Consider the following 17,214-nt stretch of genomic DNA (forward strand, 5'->3'; position numbering starts at 1 on the left):
TTGTCTGCCAGCTCTCATGGGATGACTTGTATTCGAGCCTCTGCAATACCAGCGCTCGAAATTGCTAATTTATTACATGTACCCAATTGGAAAACCTTAAAAAAACACACCAAACCCTTCTTTAATGATATTACTCCAGATACTAGAAATGATTTAAATGAATGCAAAAATGGGAGAGAAAAAAAAGTTAATAAATTAAAGCAAAAAAGAACACGTAACCCTAACTTACAATAAAAATAAAATGTATGTTTTAACAAGAAAAAATACAGCATGAATCTTAAATTAGAATAAATTAAAAAATATTAAATGTAAAAACAAAAAACAATCAATGATCAAATTTGCGCTGACTCGCTCATCAAGCATTTCAAGATGAATTATGCACAACCACCAGCTTTTGATAAGCACACAAGTCCCAGTTCTTCCCCTCCCTCCTCTTTTCATTTATGCTCAATTTTTGCCATCCGCCAAGTCTCTTTCCCTCGAAGAAATGAAGAGGCAAAAAATAAAAAAGTCTCAGTTTAAATCAGTGCAAGATTAAGTGACTTTATTTGTTCTGTGTGAGTGTGCGCCCTTTTGATTGATGATCAGTGGCCGGCTGTTGTAATTCCCATATTCGCCTCCATCGATTTTTCACTTTAAAGCAAATTGTGGCACTTTAAAAAAAATAATGAATTTATTTGGGGTTCAGATGATTAAAAGTGTTTCCAAAAACTTGCACCACACATTCATGTGTGTGAGGACGACTCAACGCCGCCTCAGTGTTAGGACTGCAGCTCGTGAGCGGGCTGCAGGCAGCATCACGCATCACCTCGGTATCCTGTCATCTCCTTATCTTCCTTTTTGTCTTTTTTTTTCTTTTTTTGCAGGAGAACCTGGGTTTAATCTGCATAGGCTACTTGTTTACACCTCAGAGGGGGACTTTAATCAGATTCAAATCGCTTCACTTGGACTACTCCACCCCCCCTGACCGGACGAACGTACGCGATAAGGTCTTGAAGACAAAAGAGACGAAGCAACGATGTGTCTCATTGCCGGAAGAAGAATAAGTCGGTCGTAAATAGGAAGGGGGTGGGAAAAAAAAGTGGCTTTACTGCTGCAGACGTGCACGCCTGGAGATCCACGCGCACGCACACGCGCGTCACGCCGGTCCTTGGAGACTCTCTGGCGCTGCGCAGCTTTGCGAGTTGCTTCGCGATTGGCTCCCTCCCTCCGTGTCTCGCTTCCTCCCTCCACGCCTCTCCTTTTTCCGAGGAGGCAGGCATGCTCGCCCCGGCCACAAAAGCTCCGAGGCGGCGTCAAACTTGAGTCCCGTACCCCGGCCTGCCAGTGTTTGCAAGCGTGTCCACGCGCTCTCCGTGGTGCTGAACGTGGAAACTAGCCGTGCCGATCAACTCGTGAGGAGGTGTCGGGCGCACCGAGCACACCCCGCCGGCGTCTCGCGGGCTGTGCGGTCGTCAGGAGTCGTGCAAAGGTAGAAAGCTGCGCTCAGAGCCGCGGGAGTTCCGCTTTGGCTCTTATTACAGGCTCGTGTTCCACTCTACTTGCTCTCTCAGTGCATGTTCCCGCGCGTGGGTTTTTACTCAGTTTCTGTTTTATTTGAGTGGGGATATTCCACTCTAAAGACTCATGTGTGTGTCTGTGTGTATGTGTGTTTTGTGGGTATATTCCGGTGAAATGAATGAGTGTCGTGCAAGGGTGTTGACCCCCCCAACGACGCCAACCATATGTCAGGGGCAGCCTGTTGATGTCTTGGAGATGTTGAGAAATTCATGTTGGCGTTGACTCTAAAGTCAAGCTTCTTGTTGCTTTTTTTTTTTTAATCGCCATTAGTTTTGAAGGCTTGTTTTTAAAATAGGTTACTGAGAAATGTCAGGGCTACACAAAGTAAAATGTTGAGAACAAAAGCGAGGAGATGTGAATACAGTTACAAGAGTGTACTATAGTTGCGTGTTGATTGTAAAGTATATTCTTGTAGACGACAGTTTTATTCACAAGAATATTGTTGGAACGTCTTTTTAACGTGTGTGTTTGACTTTTTCTTTCACTTCAGTCAAATTACGCTTTTTTTTCTTCATACAAATTAATGTTTACCCCCCCCCACCCCATTTCCATGGAAAAATGTTTTCCGTCCCTCATAACGTGACACCTTTTTCACATTTTGACTTCAGTCATGGTTAGCGAGGCCCTACAAAGAAAAAAGAAATCTTGACATTTCAACATTTTCACTTCAGTCCACCTGGAATTTGTGCCTTTATGTTGAAGAATATGACGTTTGCTTCCTTTTAGTAGTAAAACGGTTACTCTTTTTGATGGATCTTTACAACTTTATTCTTAAAAATTTACTTCTAGTAGTCTGTTCAGCTTTATGGACAAATTTCAAGAGGTTTTTTTTTTTTCTTGGAATTTTTTTCTTGGAATTTTTTTTTTTTTTTTTAGGTGAATTCACAAAATGAGGCAACTTTTAACTCACTTATATCACTTTTTAGATATAATGCATCCTACTGTGCATGCAACCACGTTGTGGGTTTGATCCCCGGGGCCATACCAAAGTGTCCTTGAGCAAAATATTGGACCCTTATTTGCTCCTGATGCTGCGTCATCTGTCGGTGAGCAATAAGTCGTGGTGAAGAGATTTGAGTGCCTTGCAGGTGGAAAAAATGTGATACAAGCGAAAGAAAGACCAAGGCCGTACATGTGGTGTGTTCATTTTTGCCTCCGCATTTCTTTAATGAGTCGGGTTGCTTTCTTGTGTGGCCGATTGGAAACCAGACTTACAATCACTTTTGAAGATCTCAGTGGCGTTTGTGCTGTTTGTGCGCAGATGTCACAAACAATGACTGTGCTTGTTTGGAAACGAGAAAAAAAAAATGGAGATTGCTCCAGTTACATAAACGGCATGTTGAATTCATTTTTCAAACGGTTCCCGTGAATGCTGTTGATTTGCAGCGCTGCAGTAGGCATCTCTACTTTTTGACTTCAGAGTTTGCAAACATCTTGAACAGTTGTGTGTGTGTGGGAGTGTGTGAGAGAGAGAAAGCGAGAGTGATTTGTTATCGTTGAGGTTACAAAAAAAGTTGGGCTTGAGTGACATCCAAACTGGCTTGGGCGGGAGAAAAAAAGCCAATACTGTATTGATTTAGTTGTCCATTATGTTGGCTCCAATTGGATTTTTTTTTCCCTTGGGAAGCTTTGTAGAGAACTTTTGCAGTGAATGGAATCCTGGTTTGTGCAGAAATTCTTGATTGGGAACTAGTGATGAATTTTTAGAGACTCGTAATTTGCCTTGTAATTTACCTTCCATTGTGAACGCACAGTTCCCAACAGTATGCTGCAACAATAGTGCACAGAATTCATTAAATAAATGGAGCTTTTTGTGGTGACGTCACCAGTCTGCGTTTGCTGCCACGCAAATGATATGGGACAAGATGAAATGGACGCATTCCAACTCGAGAATGCAAAGTGCACTTTCTCACCGTAACCCCTGACCCTCAATTCTTAAGTCCTCTCACCAGTTACTTGTCACTTGTTGCGAGGATCTTCCCGAAACCCTAATCCGCTAACCCCGAACACTGCTACAGTTTAAGCATGCCTAAAAATCGATACAAAAAATCATTACTTTTTCACATTATTTTTTGTAGGCTGCATGGTGAGACAGGTTAGCACATCCGCCTCACAGTGCAGAGGTGCAGGGTTCGATTCCGGCTGCGACATTCCTGTGTGGAGTTTGCATCTTCTCCCCATACCTGCGTGGTTTTTCTCCGGGTACTCCGGTTTCCCCCTACATCCTAAAAAACATGTGGGGCGGGCTAATGTAACACATGGATGTTTATTGGTCGATGTCTGGGCTGTGATTGGCCAGATTAGGGTGTACCCCGCCTACTTCCCGAAGGTAGCTAGGATAGGCTCCAGCACGCCCACGACCCTTGTGAGGAGAAGCAGATTAGAAGATGATTGAGAAATTTAAGTGTTTCCCCAAAAATACATGCTACAAATTGTCAGTTTCAAGACATTCGAAATTATTTATTTTTTTTAGATTTTTATGGACACTGTTGCTCTTTCATATCAATCTACCAAAATAATCCATAGCAACTGCAATATGTCCTGAATAGAACATCTAAAAATCTGCTTTTCATTTCACCCAGTTGCCAGAAACATGTCACATGATATCTGAGCAGTGTTCCTATTGGCTGGTTCGAAAGAATCAAGATGGCCGCCACCTGTTGGTTTGCCTTGTTGTATATGAAATGTGTATTCCTTGAACTGTTTCATTTTGGGTTTCTTTTATTTCAAGAAATGTTTAAAATTAAAACCAACAACGACAAAATTATTACACATTTATGAACAATATTTTTATAAAGTGCTGTTTAATTAAAATGTACAATTACACCAAATTTAAATATACTGTATGTGGGTGTTGAATATGAATGTGAATAGTTGTCAACGTGTGCCCTACGCTTGACTGAGTTTAGGGTGAGGGCTTTGTTTTTTACGACCGGCTCACTGCATTGCACTAATCTCTGCGAAGGCATTCTAGAGCGGGTGTTGGGACTCATTTCACAGATGCGTGCCAACCTGCTGTATTTCAAAAAGGGTGGTGCGCGCCGTTGTAGGACTTAATTCATCATTCCCTTTAGATGTGGTAGATTCAAATGTCGCATGGAGGCAACCGTGCGACGAAAAGACACAGCAATTCGTGTGTGACCGTGAGCTGGTGTGGCAACCGACCACGGTACCCTCATTAAAAACAAAATGAGCCGGTGATAATTGCTGACAACTCATGTAATAAAAGCTCATGTAGTCATCCCTACTCGATCTTGGACCATCTCTGCCACCACTGAAGACGTGGTCGAGGCAGGCATAACTTGCGACCGATTTTCTGCCACCAAATTGGCATTTCGCTGCATGTTACGTCAAGGACACACCCTCGCTTCTCCGGAACACCCAGCATGGCGCAGATGGGTCTGCCAAATTGGCAAATAGCTAGCAGACGCTAGCATTTCTGCATCTATGAAAATGGCTTTTTTTTTTTTTTTTTGGATGAGGCTGCCATCTGCTGGATTTAGTCCGACTGCGCCGCTCTCCTCTTCCGCAAAATAACAATTTTCCTTTCACGTTCACACCTTCTTCCATTGCATATACACGTTAATATTTGCTCTGCATGTGGCTCATCACACATGCAGCGGGAGGCGCCATGCAGGTGTTATCAAGCCACAGAGAGACCCCCCCAACCAAACTCAGCCTCCACTGCCATTCAATGGCTCCAGTCAGATGGCCCCTTAGAGGTCGGAGGAAGGGAGCGGTCCAAGCCAAGCTGGGAGTGCGGGTAGGCGGGCAGGATGTAGGAGGATGAGAATTGAGAAGCAGACTCGGATGGTTTGCTTAAAGATGCCACTAACAATTGAAATTGAAGGGCGGCTTTGTTTGACGGCCATACAGGAGGACACGAGGCTTGCCAGTTTGTTTCTCTGCTTGGATGAGTGAGCGACTTGTTGCCCGCAGGAAATAAACAGCTTCCTGTTTGTAAGTGCTGCAAACCAATCCTGATTGATGGCTTTTAAAACGGGCATGACTGGAGGAAAAGAAAACCTTGGTGACCCAACATTTGGCTGAGAATGCGTACAATGTATTTGCCATTTTGGGGGTTGGGGGGGGGCATCCGATATCCTGACTGAAGGAAAAAAATGTGACAGGAAATGAGAGTGATAATGAGGTGCGGTCGTGTCAGAAGATGTGCAATTATCTGGCTTGTTTCACGTGACTTCGGATCAGTGAAATGCGGATATATGTTACCGATACCTCTCCAAAGGAGATGGAATTCAGTCTTTGGTAAAAAAAAACCAAAAAATTAAAATTGTTCAAGAATGAAACTGTTTTTGTTGTTGTTTTTATTGCCTGTACATATAATATACACATATCTCTATTTATTGTAAATGTATATTTTAGATTCTTTTACCATGTACAATACCGTAATTTCCTGAATATAAGATGCACCCCACTATTATATGATCACCCCGACAAAAAAATCAATTTGCTGATCGTCTAGTAAGAGATACAAAAGTGTCTTCATGACTTACTGACTTGACTGAAACTGATTAGGTCATGTGGAAATGTGGAAGGACGCTGGTGTGCTTACAGAAAACAAAAGCAAGCACAAGGAGAACATCCAAATTCAACACAGGGAGGACACAGCCCAGATTCGAACCCCCGCCCTCAGAACTGTGAGCCGGATGCCCCCCCCCCGTTCATACTTTAAGGTATAAGACTAAAAATAATAAGTTACCATTTAATCTCAGAAGTTGAATGATGCTTTCCGCAGCGGCCGGGTGGAGCCGAGCTGTTTAACATTGTGCAAAAATTGCATGTTTAATGTTTTTTGCCCTTGGCGAAGGTCTCCCCCTCATCACGTATTAATCCGTTTTCTTCTTCTTATTTCCCGGCAAGTTAAATATAATTAAATAAAACCCCGCGAATGTAATTAAATATGTATTTTGAATAATTACGAATGCTGCCCATCTCACCGTGCGTGGCGGGGGCGACTGGGCATGCGGCGGGGGTGGAGGGAGAGGATGAATAACCGGCGTGTGTGTGTGTGTGTGTGTGTGTGTGTGTGTGTGTGTGTGTGTGGAAGCAGCAAAATGTGGGAGGGAGAAGGAATGAAAGAGAAGATGAAGGCGCTTGTGTGTCTGCGTTGAAGGAGGATGCACAAAATGAAAGAGAGAGACGCAGATGTGTCCCCTGTGTGTGCGCGTGGAAGGGGTGTAGGAAACTGCAAGATACAAGTGTGTGTGTGTGTGCGTGCACGCGTGCGCGAGTCCCACTAGAAAGGTGACTTATGTAAGAAGCATTCAACTGTACATCATCCATCCATCCATTTTCCAATTTATCGTGTGAGATTTTTGTTATTTTAAAATAGCCAAGAGTGGTGGTGTGAACCAATGATCTCCCCCCCCCACCCCACCCCCAATAATATAAATCTGACGGCACACCAAGAAAGATGTCACTAAAAGTGGTGAATTGGTGACGATTTCCTCTCAATTGGCTGACTCGGTGTGAAATCCATGCCTGTTGAACACAAAATCCGTTCTTGAAGGGCAATAGGTGGATACGCAGGTTCATCGTACCGTTTGGCATTTGGAGAAGCATTTAGTTCTTCGGGATGTCACTCAGCGTCGCTGTAACTCTTTGGGATGTCCTCCTTTGTTTGTGTGTAGTCTATGTAAAAATTAAGCTGTTGTGCCCAACATTTTTGTGTATACATGCAAAAAAGTTAAAAAACGATACCATATTGTGTGTTGTATTATTTTGTTATTGTGTTATTATGACTTCAAGTTGGTGCCGCGAGAGCAGCTCCAATACTTTTTGTTGTTTCTTTCTTTCATAACTTTGCTGCTGTAAATTGGGAATTTCTCCATTGTGGGACGAATAAAGGGTTTCTTATCTTATATTTGTTTCCCCATGTGTGATATCAAGTCAATTTGTTTCCAGCGTGCTATTGAGGCTACTATGCCAACTAATACTATTGATGAGACTCGTGGGAAGATGGTTAGATGGTGTTGAATAATTGAACAATTGTATACAGTTGTTTGTGTAAAATGAGATGACGCGCTTTTGGGTGGTTGATGCTTCTTCGTCTGTGTTGCGACAGACCGTTAAAAAAATCCATTCCAATGGAATTTTTGTGCGCTCTTTTGATAGTCCGTGTTTTGGGTGCTTTACCATTTTTTAAAATTATATTTTAATGTGTGTGTGTGTGTGTGCGTGTGTGTGTGTGTTTGTTGCATATCAGCAAAAAAAAAAATCTTTGGCAACAATTATTTTAATTTGCATATTTTGTGCATGCAAATACTTTTGGTTTTCTATTTTCTTCCTTTCAAAATTTTGCCACTGTAAATTGCAAATTTCTCCATTATGTAACAAATAAAGGTTTTCTTATCTGATATTATTTGCAGATTTTTGGTTTATCGCAGAGCTCCACCACTATCCCACATGAATTGTGAGGGTTCGCCCTCTCTTGTTTTGTGGAATGTGTTACACGAAAGACCTGCCATGTTGGCAATTAAGGGTGTCAAAATGTGTTTTTTGCTGATAGCACAACTGGCACGTATGGTGATGATCGTCGTGAAGATCATAATGATGCACTTTTTGTGCAATCTCCAAATAAATTCTCCAATCATGTTGCTGTCCACGCGTTTCGTGACTCCAGGCACGCGTTATCCCACTTAGAATTTGACATCGGATGATCCATGCTGGGTAGCTTTCATGTTACGTGTATTTATAGCGGAACGCATGATGACAAACTCGGTGCCTTTCGAGAAACTTTGCCTCCTTGTTTCTTTGTGGGGAGCCGCAGGAGAGCAGGAAGAAAGGAGGAGTGCTCTTTTCATCCCGCTGATGGAGCGGAGCATGATCTGCACTTTGATCATAATGAATTATTCCTATCCTCAGCTATAAATACGGTCTGTTTCCAGTAGCCTCGCTCTCGTTTTTCTGTGACTGAATCTCTGCTCGGCGAGACACCGCAGTTGTTGCAGCTCTGATTTCATTCGAAACGTGAGGACTTCGACCTTGCCACAAAACTTTCGGAATGGAATGTCTGTGCCCGTGCCTGAAGCAACTGGCATCGTTTTTGGACGCCGTTCCCTTTTGCTTCAACACAACAGACCAGAATCAAGTTTATTTTAATGAGATGGAATTCATGATGGGCGGCCCGGCGGTCGACTGGTGAGCACGTTGGCCTCACAGCGCAGAGCTGCAGGGTTGGATTCCGGCTCCGGCCTTTCTGTGTGGAGTTTGTATGTTTTCCCTGTGCCTGTGTGGGTTTTCTCCGGGTGTTCCGGTTTCCTCCCTCATTACAAAAACATGTGTGGTAGGTTAATGGAACACTCTAAATTGTTCCGAGGTGTGAGTGTGAACGCAAAATGTTGTTCGTCTCTGTGTGGCCTGCGATTGGCTGGCAAGCAGTTCAGGGTGTCCCCCGCCTACTGCCCCAAGAAAGCTGGGATAGACTCCAGCTCGCCCGCGACCCCTGTGAGAATAAGCGGATTAGAAAATGGATGGACGGAGGGTATTCAATATATTGATATAATTGTATCTCACTGTTGGGATGTAACCAGCTACAAAAGAGACGAACCAACTAATCAAAAAATAACCCAAATAAATGTATGAATAGCTAATTAACCCACACTCACAAAAACTCATCAACAAATAAATAATCAACAACCACACAACCAAATACAAATACAACTAACTGAGAATCTGAAAAAGTAATCAACCAGCTAAAAATCAACAGCCAACCAACAAAAGACCCCAAACCCAACAAACAAATCAAACTAGATAAGGTAAAGGAAAAAGAAAAAACGACAACCAACCCAACCAATACAAAACCAAATGACCAACTAACCAACCTGTCAAGAACTAAACAAACTCCCAGTTAAAAAAACAACTTCAACCAACCAACCACAATTTCATGATGCGTAAATTGACATCAATTTCGTAAAAAATAAAATAAAATAAATCCAACAACCTACATTTAATTTTGTTAACAAATAATCGACACCAAAATATATTCTATAGCTTGATGGCCACTGTAGTTCTTTCTTGTACTCAGCAAAGGAAATATTAACCAACCAACGCGGGCTGCCCTATCAAGCATTCAGGAAACATAAACGGGAAGTAGGCAAGTATGGATTTTTTTTGTCATTTAAAAAAAAAAAAAGTTGCTTGGCATTTTGACACAGACACGTTTGTGATCAATATGTCTCCGTGGTTGTGTTTGCATGATGGGAAGGCATGATGTGCGGGGAAGAAGTCTTGGAAGATGGAGGCGGTGCACAAGAGTTGCTGAGGGAATTGAGCTTCAGGAACAGAAAACAGTCGGAAGCCTGTGTGCCACAGCATCACTCAGGGGCATGCGATGTTGCGTTTCTTAGCACGTGGCTTGCTATTTTTTATTTCATTTTTTTTTTAAACTCCCCGGTTCATCGGGGCTCATCAACCTCGCCCCAGATGGAAAGTATGGCGCTGTCAACCCATCACCTCTAATGGGAACAAAAGGTCACACCTTAATTATTCATTCAGGATGTCAAACAAAGCCAGCCGCCTGTTATTTAGGGTACGGGAGCCCCGCTGAATAATTCACCGGGAGGATTCTCTTTCCTCCCGACGTTTGGGAGAATCTCACCTACACCCTTGTTGTTCCTCAGCTGACCTTGAAGCAGCTACACGGATGGTAGGGGTCTAATTTCAATACCTGAAAATATGGGCTATTCTTCGATTAAGTAACCAACAAATCAGAGACGGCTAAAAACAAAAACAAAAAAAAAAAACGTCACGATCCAATGGACGAAAACCCAACCAACCGACAGTAAAATTGACGAGATTTTCAACAGGAAGCAAAGCGGTGACTGCAATTTTTGTGACTGCAATCAAAACCAACCTTTCAAAAGATCACCCCCACCCCCCCAAAAAAAACCCCAAAACAACCATCTGAAACCAAAAATCAACCAACCAACTAAAACACCAAACCAACCAACCAACTGAAAAACAACTAACTCAAACGGCGATTTAAAAATCAACTAATAACCAAAACCATCAACTGGACATCAACGGACCAATTAACTGAGCAACTAAAGATCAATTAAAAACCAGCTCGACGACCCGGTGTCCAGTGGTTCGCGTGTCGACCTCACAGTGCAGAGATACCGGGTTCGATTCCAGCTCTGGCCTTCCTGTGTGGAATTTGCATGTTCTCCCCGTGCCTGCGTGGGTTTTCTCCGGGTACTCCGGTTTCCTCCCACATTCCAAAAACATGCATGGCAGGTTAATAGAAAACTCTAACTTGTCCCGAGGTGTGATTGTGAGCATGAATGGTTGTTCGTCTCTGTGTGCCCTGCGATTGGCCCTGCAAGCAGTTCAGGGTGTCCCTGGCCTATTGCCCAAAGACAGCTGGCATAGGCTCAGCACGCCTCATGACCCTTGTGAGGATAAAGCGGTTAAGAAAATGGATGGATGGATAAAAACCGGCTATTGAACTAAAAACCCTTACTTTATTGCCCATCTATTCAAGGACTTCCAGGAACAAAAACAGGAAGGACTGACTGAGCTGTCCATCACCAAATGAGTCCAGTATGTCACAATTGTATTGATTCTTCCCGTTTTTATTATGATTTATCATGATACTCTGAGATCCAAACAATCTGTTTACATCACACTACTCGGCGAGTGCCAGAGTTTGTTTTGCAAATAAATAAAAAAAGGAGATTAGTAGTCTTTGTGTTTTGGTACACTATCCGCCAACAATGGCTCCTAACCGGCTTTTCAGAAGATGTGAGCGGAGTTTATTGCCGCTGAAGAGGCCAAATCAGACATTAATGCTATTAAAGTGCGTTAAAGCGTAGAGCGCTGTAACTTGTGAGTCACTTCCCCCCCGCGAGGATTAGCGTGGGGGAGAGGGTTGTCTTGTTCCACGGGAGGCAGCGGAGGAAGCGACGGACGGATGATGGAGCGTAGACAAAGTGTGCGACACCCATTGAGTGACAGGAAGAGAGACAGACTACTAACACCATCATGCCTGAATAATAAATACATGCACACATGCACGAGATATGCAGTACAAAATGTCTCATGCGAGGGCTGGCAGGCAGCCCAGAAGCATTTTTGTGATGACGGTAACGCCGTCTCGCCCAACAACCGCCACACTTATTATTCTGTGCATACTCAGGAAATCATCTAGAAAAAAAAAAATCCTCTAGATTTTTAACAAAAAATATTTTAGGACTGCAAATTGAATTTCCATATAGATGTTTTGTTTCATTTAAGAACAATATATTCAGCAGGATAGGGTCTTAAAGACCCTCGAAAGTGAATTAATAGATTTTGTTCTATATACTGTGTTATCCATGCTTGAAAATAATATATGAAAACGTACAGACTATGTAAAACCGAATTATGGTTGGCGTGGCAAAAACGGGGCACCACACAAGTCGCCCCAGCCCAACTGTAGAAGAAATTTTCTCACAGTTGTAACATTCAGTCAGCTGGCTATGTAACGATATCCAAACCCTGAAAATATATCCTTCCCTTCACTTAGTAGAGTATGATTGCTTTAGAGCGCCTCACTGTCAGCTGTGAGTGTGCGCACCTCACACAGAGAAAGAGAAGAATGAGCGGGGGGTGGGGGTGGGGGGTGTTTGTTTTCAAATGTGTAACTTGACAGCCAGCATGTAGACCGGGGTTTTGGGCAGGCGTGGCTCATTTAGAGCGCCTCATTGTCAGCTCTGAGTGAGCGCACATCATAAAGAAAAGGCAGAGGATTAATGTGATTTTCTTTTTTTTTTGGTTTGTTTTTTTTCTCTTTTATGTCTGACTTGTTGACTTGACAGCCAGTGTATGAACGCTGGCTTCGGACTGGAGTGGCTGATTGCCGCAGGGCGTGGAAAAGTGCAATGCCTTGTTTAGCTTTAAAAACGATAGCTGTCATGGGGACAATGGAGTCAAACATTTGAGCAGATGAATAGAAAAATTTTAACAACAATTTAACATTAACCCTCGTCACAGTGAAAAGAAAAGCTAACTTAACCAGAATATACACACCGTTATCACTGTTATTTAGGTGCTGAAAGCAACTGAACACAACATGAAGACGATTCATGTTGCAAATGTGTCTCACGAGGATTATTGTTGAACATTTTAAATGTCTGTATAAGGTTAAAAAGAAATGAACCTACTAAATTGAATCTACTAAGTAAGGCCTTGATAATAATGAATAAATGATCTCAGCTCTCATCCAAATGTACATTCTGGGCTAACCTCCGTGACACCAGTCCAGCTACTACTATTAGTGCAATGTGTCACCACCACACTTCCTGTAAATGGTGCTTTCCGCAGAACACTATCAAAGTGTGATTCATTCGATAATTATCCCACAATGGATCACGTTGGTTATAATAATAATCATAATAATGTATTTTCACTCATCATTCATTTAGTCTCCTCCATTACAAGTCAATACAAACACCTTGATTGTTATTTAATATTTGCTGTCAAGTGATCAATGAGTGCGCTGTCATAATTACACTCTCGGCGCGAAAAGGGGGAGGGGAAAAAAAACCCCTGTCTTTTTGTTATCCGCCTCTCTGCGTGATTAAACAGCCTACAGAGGCAGGGAGCGGCACTCATTCTATTAGTCTGTCATTGAGCACATTTAATTACATGCAACGGCTGCCCTATTTGACCCTGCAGGTGAAGCAGGTCTAGGAAATAGCACAGCGTGGGCGTCCATCGCAGAGCGTCATCTTATTAAAAATGTACATACCCGTATATGTGGCAGCCAAAGATTAAAGGATTGAGACAAGCGCATGTTGAATCCAGGAGGCCAAGCTCTGTGAACGTCCCCTCCGCCCTGTGATGCTCATGACTGCCCCCCCCCCCCCACCCCCTCACCCCAGCTGGACTCTTTGATGTGGTCAAGGTCTTCTTACTTGTACGGTGAGTAATTTTTGGAGTTCATCTGCAGGAGGACGGTGGTCTGTACAGGCTTCATTGAGGATTTTACAAAGCAACAAGTCTCGAATTTTGGACAAAGTAGGATCGTGTTTTCATGTTGCCAGCGCTTAGATTGAAAACTAATTTAAATAAAGAGGAACCCATGTAGCTTTTCGTACTGTCACCAAGTTGCGAACAACAAAGAAAATTCATTGTTACAACCTGTTAAAGTTGTCATATGGTGATAAACTTGTACATTACAAAAAATGTTTCGAAATTGGGCGGCCCTGTGGTCCAATGGTGAGCGTCGACCTCACAGAGTGCAGGGGTCGTGGGTTCGATACTGGCTCCCGGCCTTCCTTTGTGGAGTTTGCATGTTCTCCCCGTGCCTGCCTGGGTTTTCTGCGAGTACTCCGGTTTCCTCCCACATTCCAAAAACATGCAGGGCAGGCTGATTGAACACTCTAAATTGTCCCTAGGTGTGAATGTGAGCGCGGATGGTTGTTCGTCTCTGTGTGCCCTGCGATTGGCTGGCAACTGGTTCAGGGTGTTCCCCACCTACTGCCCCAAGACAGCTGGGATAGGCTCCAGCGCCCCCCACCACCCTTGGGAGGAAAAAGCGGATCGTAAAATTGATGGATGTTTGATGACTAATTGTGTGTAAAATAAATAAATACCAGATGAGGACACCAACATTGTGTTTTTTTTGTTTTTAACAAGGCTAGTCAAAATAGCATGAAATGTTACGTGAATAACGTTGGAATCTTGGAGGGCAAACGTGCTCTTCAAGAAAATTTGTCATGGCCTCCATCGATTTTCTATACCGCTTAAAAGTTGTAATGTAAATATGCAGCGCTTTTATTTATTTTTTTGCCATTGTCGTCGGTGTGAAACCCCCCGCCCCCCAACTTTCTCCAGTCTCCTAATTTGCAAGCATAGTGACATACAACCAGAGCTTGTAGTACCAAACCTCAACTCATATCTTCATTTGAGCTTCAAAATGTTTTAGTATGGCAAGAAATGTTTTACATTTTTTTGCCTTTGGGGCAGAGAAAATTTACAGTCAAAGCAGTTTTATTTATCAAGCCCGTTTCACCTACAAGGCACCTCGATGTGCTTCACACAAAGAAAAACAAAACACCTACAAGGATTTACAAGCACAACAGTCAACGACGGTCAGAAGCAAGCAGAGAAAACAAAAGCAGCTTCCAAAAAAAAAAAAAAAAGACCAGAACATACGGTTGACACCACGTAAATACATTTTAAGAAACAACTCCAGACATGGTCACGTTCGACCATGTGTTTCTTGTCGTTGGCTTCTTTGAATATTTCAGACAAATGTTTTTCCCAGTCAGCCTGAAATCGACCATTAGTGTTCCATTTTATGCTTTACTACCAAAGCAGGAGTAAAGTTTGACGGAAAAAAAACATGTTGCAGCCCCCCTGCTGCGCACCTTTAGGAATGATCAAAGTTATTAGTCGTCCTAACCGTGGCCTCTCCGCAAAATGTCATGGCATTTAAGAGTAAAATGCAGCAGCCCAAATGGAACCTGCGGGAGGCGCTAGAGGTAGAAGCGGCCTCAGCCAAAGTGGTTGGGCGAAGCACCGGGCGTGTCTGGTGAAAATGTCAGCCGAATCCATTTCATGGTTGACGGATGATTTCAATCTGTTGGGTGTGATGGTAAAAGTGAGCCGTTTGTCACTTGGTTTGATCAAGGTGAAGATATTTTGGGCATGATGTCGTTTGTACTTTTACGTGGTGTTTGTTGACTTTAAATGACATCCAGTGCAAGCTGAATGAGATACCGACATGTTACTCCAGCCAATATGAAGTCGGGCCACAGTGGGGGAGGGAGACAAATTAGGGGGCGGGGGGGAGATACGATCCCATATAATCATGCGTGAATGAAGTTGTAATATTACAAAAGGGTTAAGTTCGTGCCTCGGACGTCCTTCTGCATCATTGAACACAGCTCGTGACGTGGATGGAAGATTCAGTCATTTTAATTAAGTGTAAGTATCTCTCAAAATATGTTGTCAATGGTGTACGAGGCCGTTCTTATGTTGCCACATGTTCGAAGCAAAGCACAGCCACAGTGTATCAACAATTAAGCAGCTAATAAACATGATCTCTTGTCACCTATTCACCCAACATGTATTTCCTCTAATATGCTTCGATGACCACTTTTCTTCAAAATCTTACGATGACGTGAGAATTCTACAACTGAATAAAATCGGTCACTTATGACCGGCACGGCCTAAAGGCAGAATTCATCGACACAATTATAAATTGCAAAAGTGGTACCCCAAACGCATCCAAGAGAAGCAGCACAATTCTGAAAGAACTTGCGAGATTACCTGCAAGAAAATGAGAGGAAGTGAATCAACATTGATTGGGAAAGAACATGACAAGCAAATTAATTATATGATTCAGAAGAAGTTATAATGTATAGTGAAGAGGTTTGTAATGTTCCAAGGCCAAAGATGTCATATTAAGAGAAAAAAAAAATCTTGATGGGAAAACAAAGTTGTTATATGATCCGAAAAAAGTTACGTCACAAAAATAGTCCAAATGGAAGAAAGATTGTATTTTATTTTATTGTTATGTTGAACGTAAATTGCAGCAAGACACACATTTTGTTTCTGAAGAATTTACATTATATTCTTGTTATGATTTGCTGGTTAAAAGTGCTGAGAGTCCTTTTTAATTGAAATGCATTTTGAAATCAATTTATTTTCATACCACTTCAAGTCTGAATTAAGGTGTGGTCTAATTCTGCGCAGGGGCAGACTAGACCCCGTTTCGGTATTTTCGCAGATACACACACAGCTTGGCATAGTCTGAAACGCAAGTTTTGCATCGCTGTGGGCATGAGCACAGGTGATTTTAAGTCTCCTCCAATTGAAGTGGTTCCTTTCATTCCATTTGAAATCAGCACACGAGAGCTGTTACAGTCCTTGACATGGTGGAAGGAGAAATTAATTTGCTGGAGGCCATTTTTTTTTGCTATTTACCGCAGGGCATGACTATCCATGCTTGTCCACGCTGGGCTGATCTTCAGCTAATTGCAGGGCACATATCGACAGATTCACACTTAAGGACAATTTACGGTCTTAATATCAATCTCACCTATGTTTTTGGCATCCCTGGAGTAAACCCATGCAAGTATTTTTCCACCCAAAAAAACCCACGCTTGACAGCGACATGGAAGGGAGCGCTCATGACCTCGAGTGATGAGCCGCATGCAGTTTCACAAAAGAATGTGTCTCATTCCAAAAAGTAGCATTTGGTGACTGATGCAAGGTGAGCGGATGGAAATGACCATTATTTAATCAGCCCATTCAAAAGCAAAGAGAGTTGAATCTGCGGCGTATTCAAGTCGCAATCATCTTGATTAGGTTTATTGTCACTCTTCAAACTCTGCCTTGTGTTTTGACCTGATCTTAGCTTTCACTTTGGTCACGGGGTTCTTGTGCTTCGAGGAAGTGGCTGCCAGTCGCTCTTGAAGGCAGGAGCCGCCTGACCTTGAGGAGTTTAATTTCGCCGAACTTCTTCTTCTCGGCAGGTCAAGTTCGACCTTGCCATGTCGCGAGCACAAATTGATTCTGCATGAAAAGTTTGATCCTCCATTTTTGAATTTTTAAGTCATTTTCTTCCAGCAGAGAAGGGCGTTGATCCCGAGATGTCAAGGGACTCTCTCCGGGAGTGTTTTGCTGATTCAAGGCTGGAAG

At 42.8% G+C, this 17,214-nt stretch overlaps 1 protein-coding gene across 1 annotated transcript in view; it reads left to right on the forward strand.

Annotated features, from left to right (window-relative positions):
• The first annotated feature begins 374 nt into the window (after positions 1 to 374).
• chst8 (carbohydrate (N-acetylgalactosamine 4-0) sulfotransferase 8) overlaps positions 375 to 17,214 on the forward strand; it is a 142,861-nt gene continuing 126,021 nt past the window's right edge. The window contains exon 1 of the mRNA XM_019866782.1: positions 375 to 1,471. The gene's annotated coding sequence lies outside the window, so the exon portion shown is untranslated. The remainder of the gene's footprint in view (positions 1,472 to 17,214) is intronic.

Source organism: Hippocampus comes, unplaced genomic scaffold, assembly GCF_001891065.2.
Source record: "Hippocampus comes isolate QL1 unplaced genomic scaffold, H_comes_QL1_v1.1 scaffold82, whole genome shotgun sequence".
NCBI lineage: Eukaryota > Metazoa > Chordata > Actinopteri > Syngnathiformes > Syngnathidae > Hippocampus > Hippocampus comes.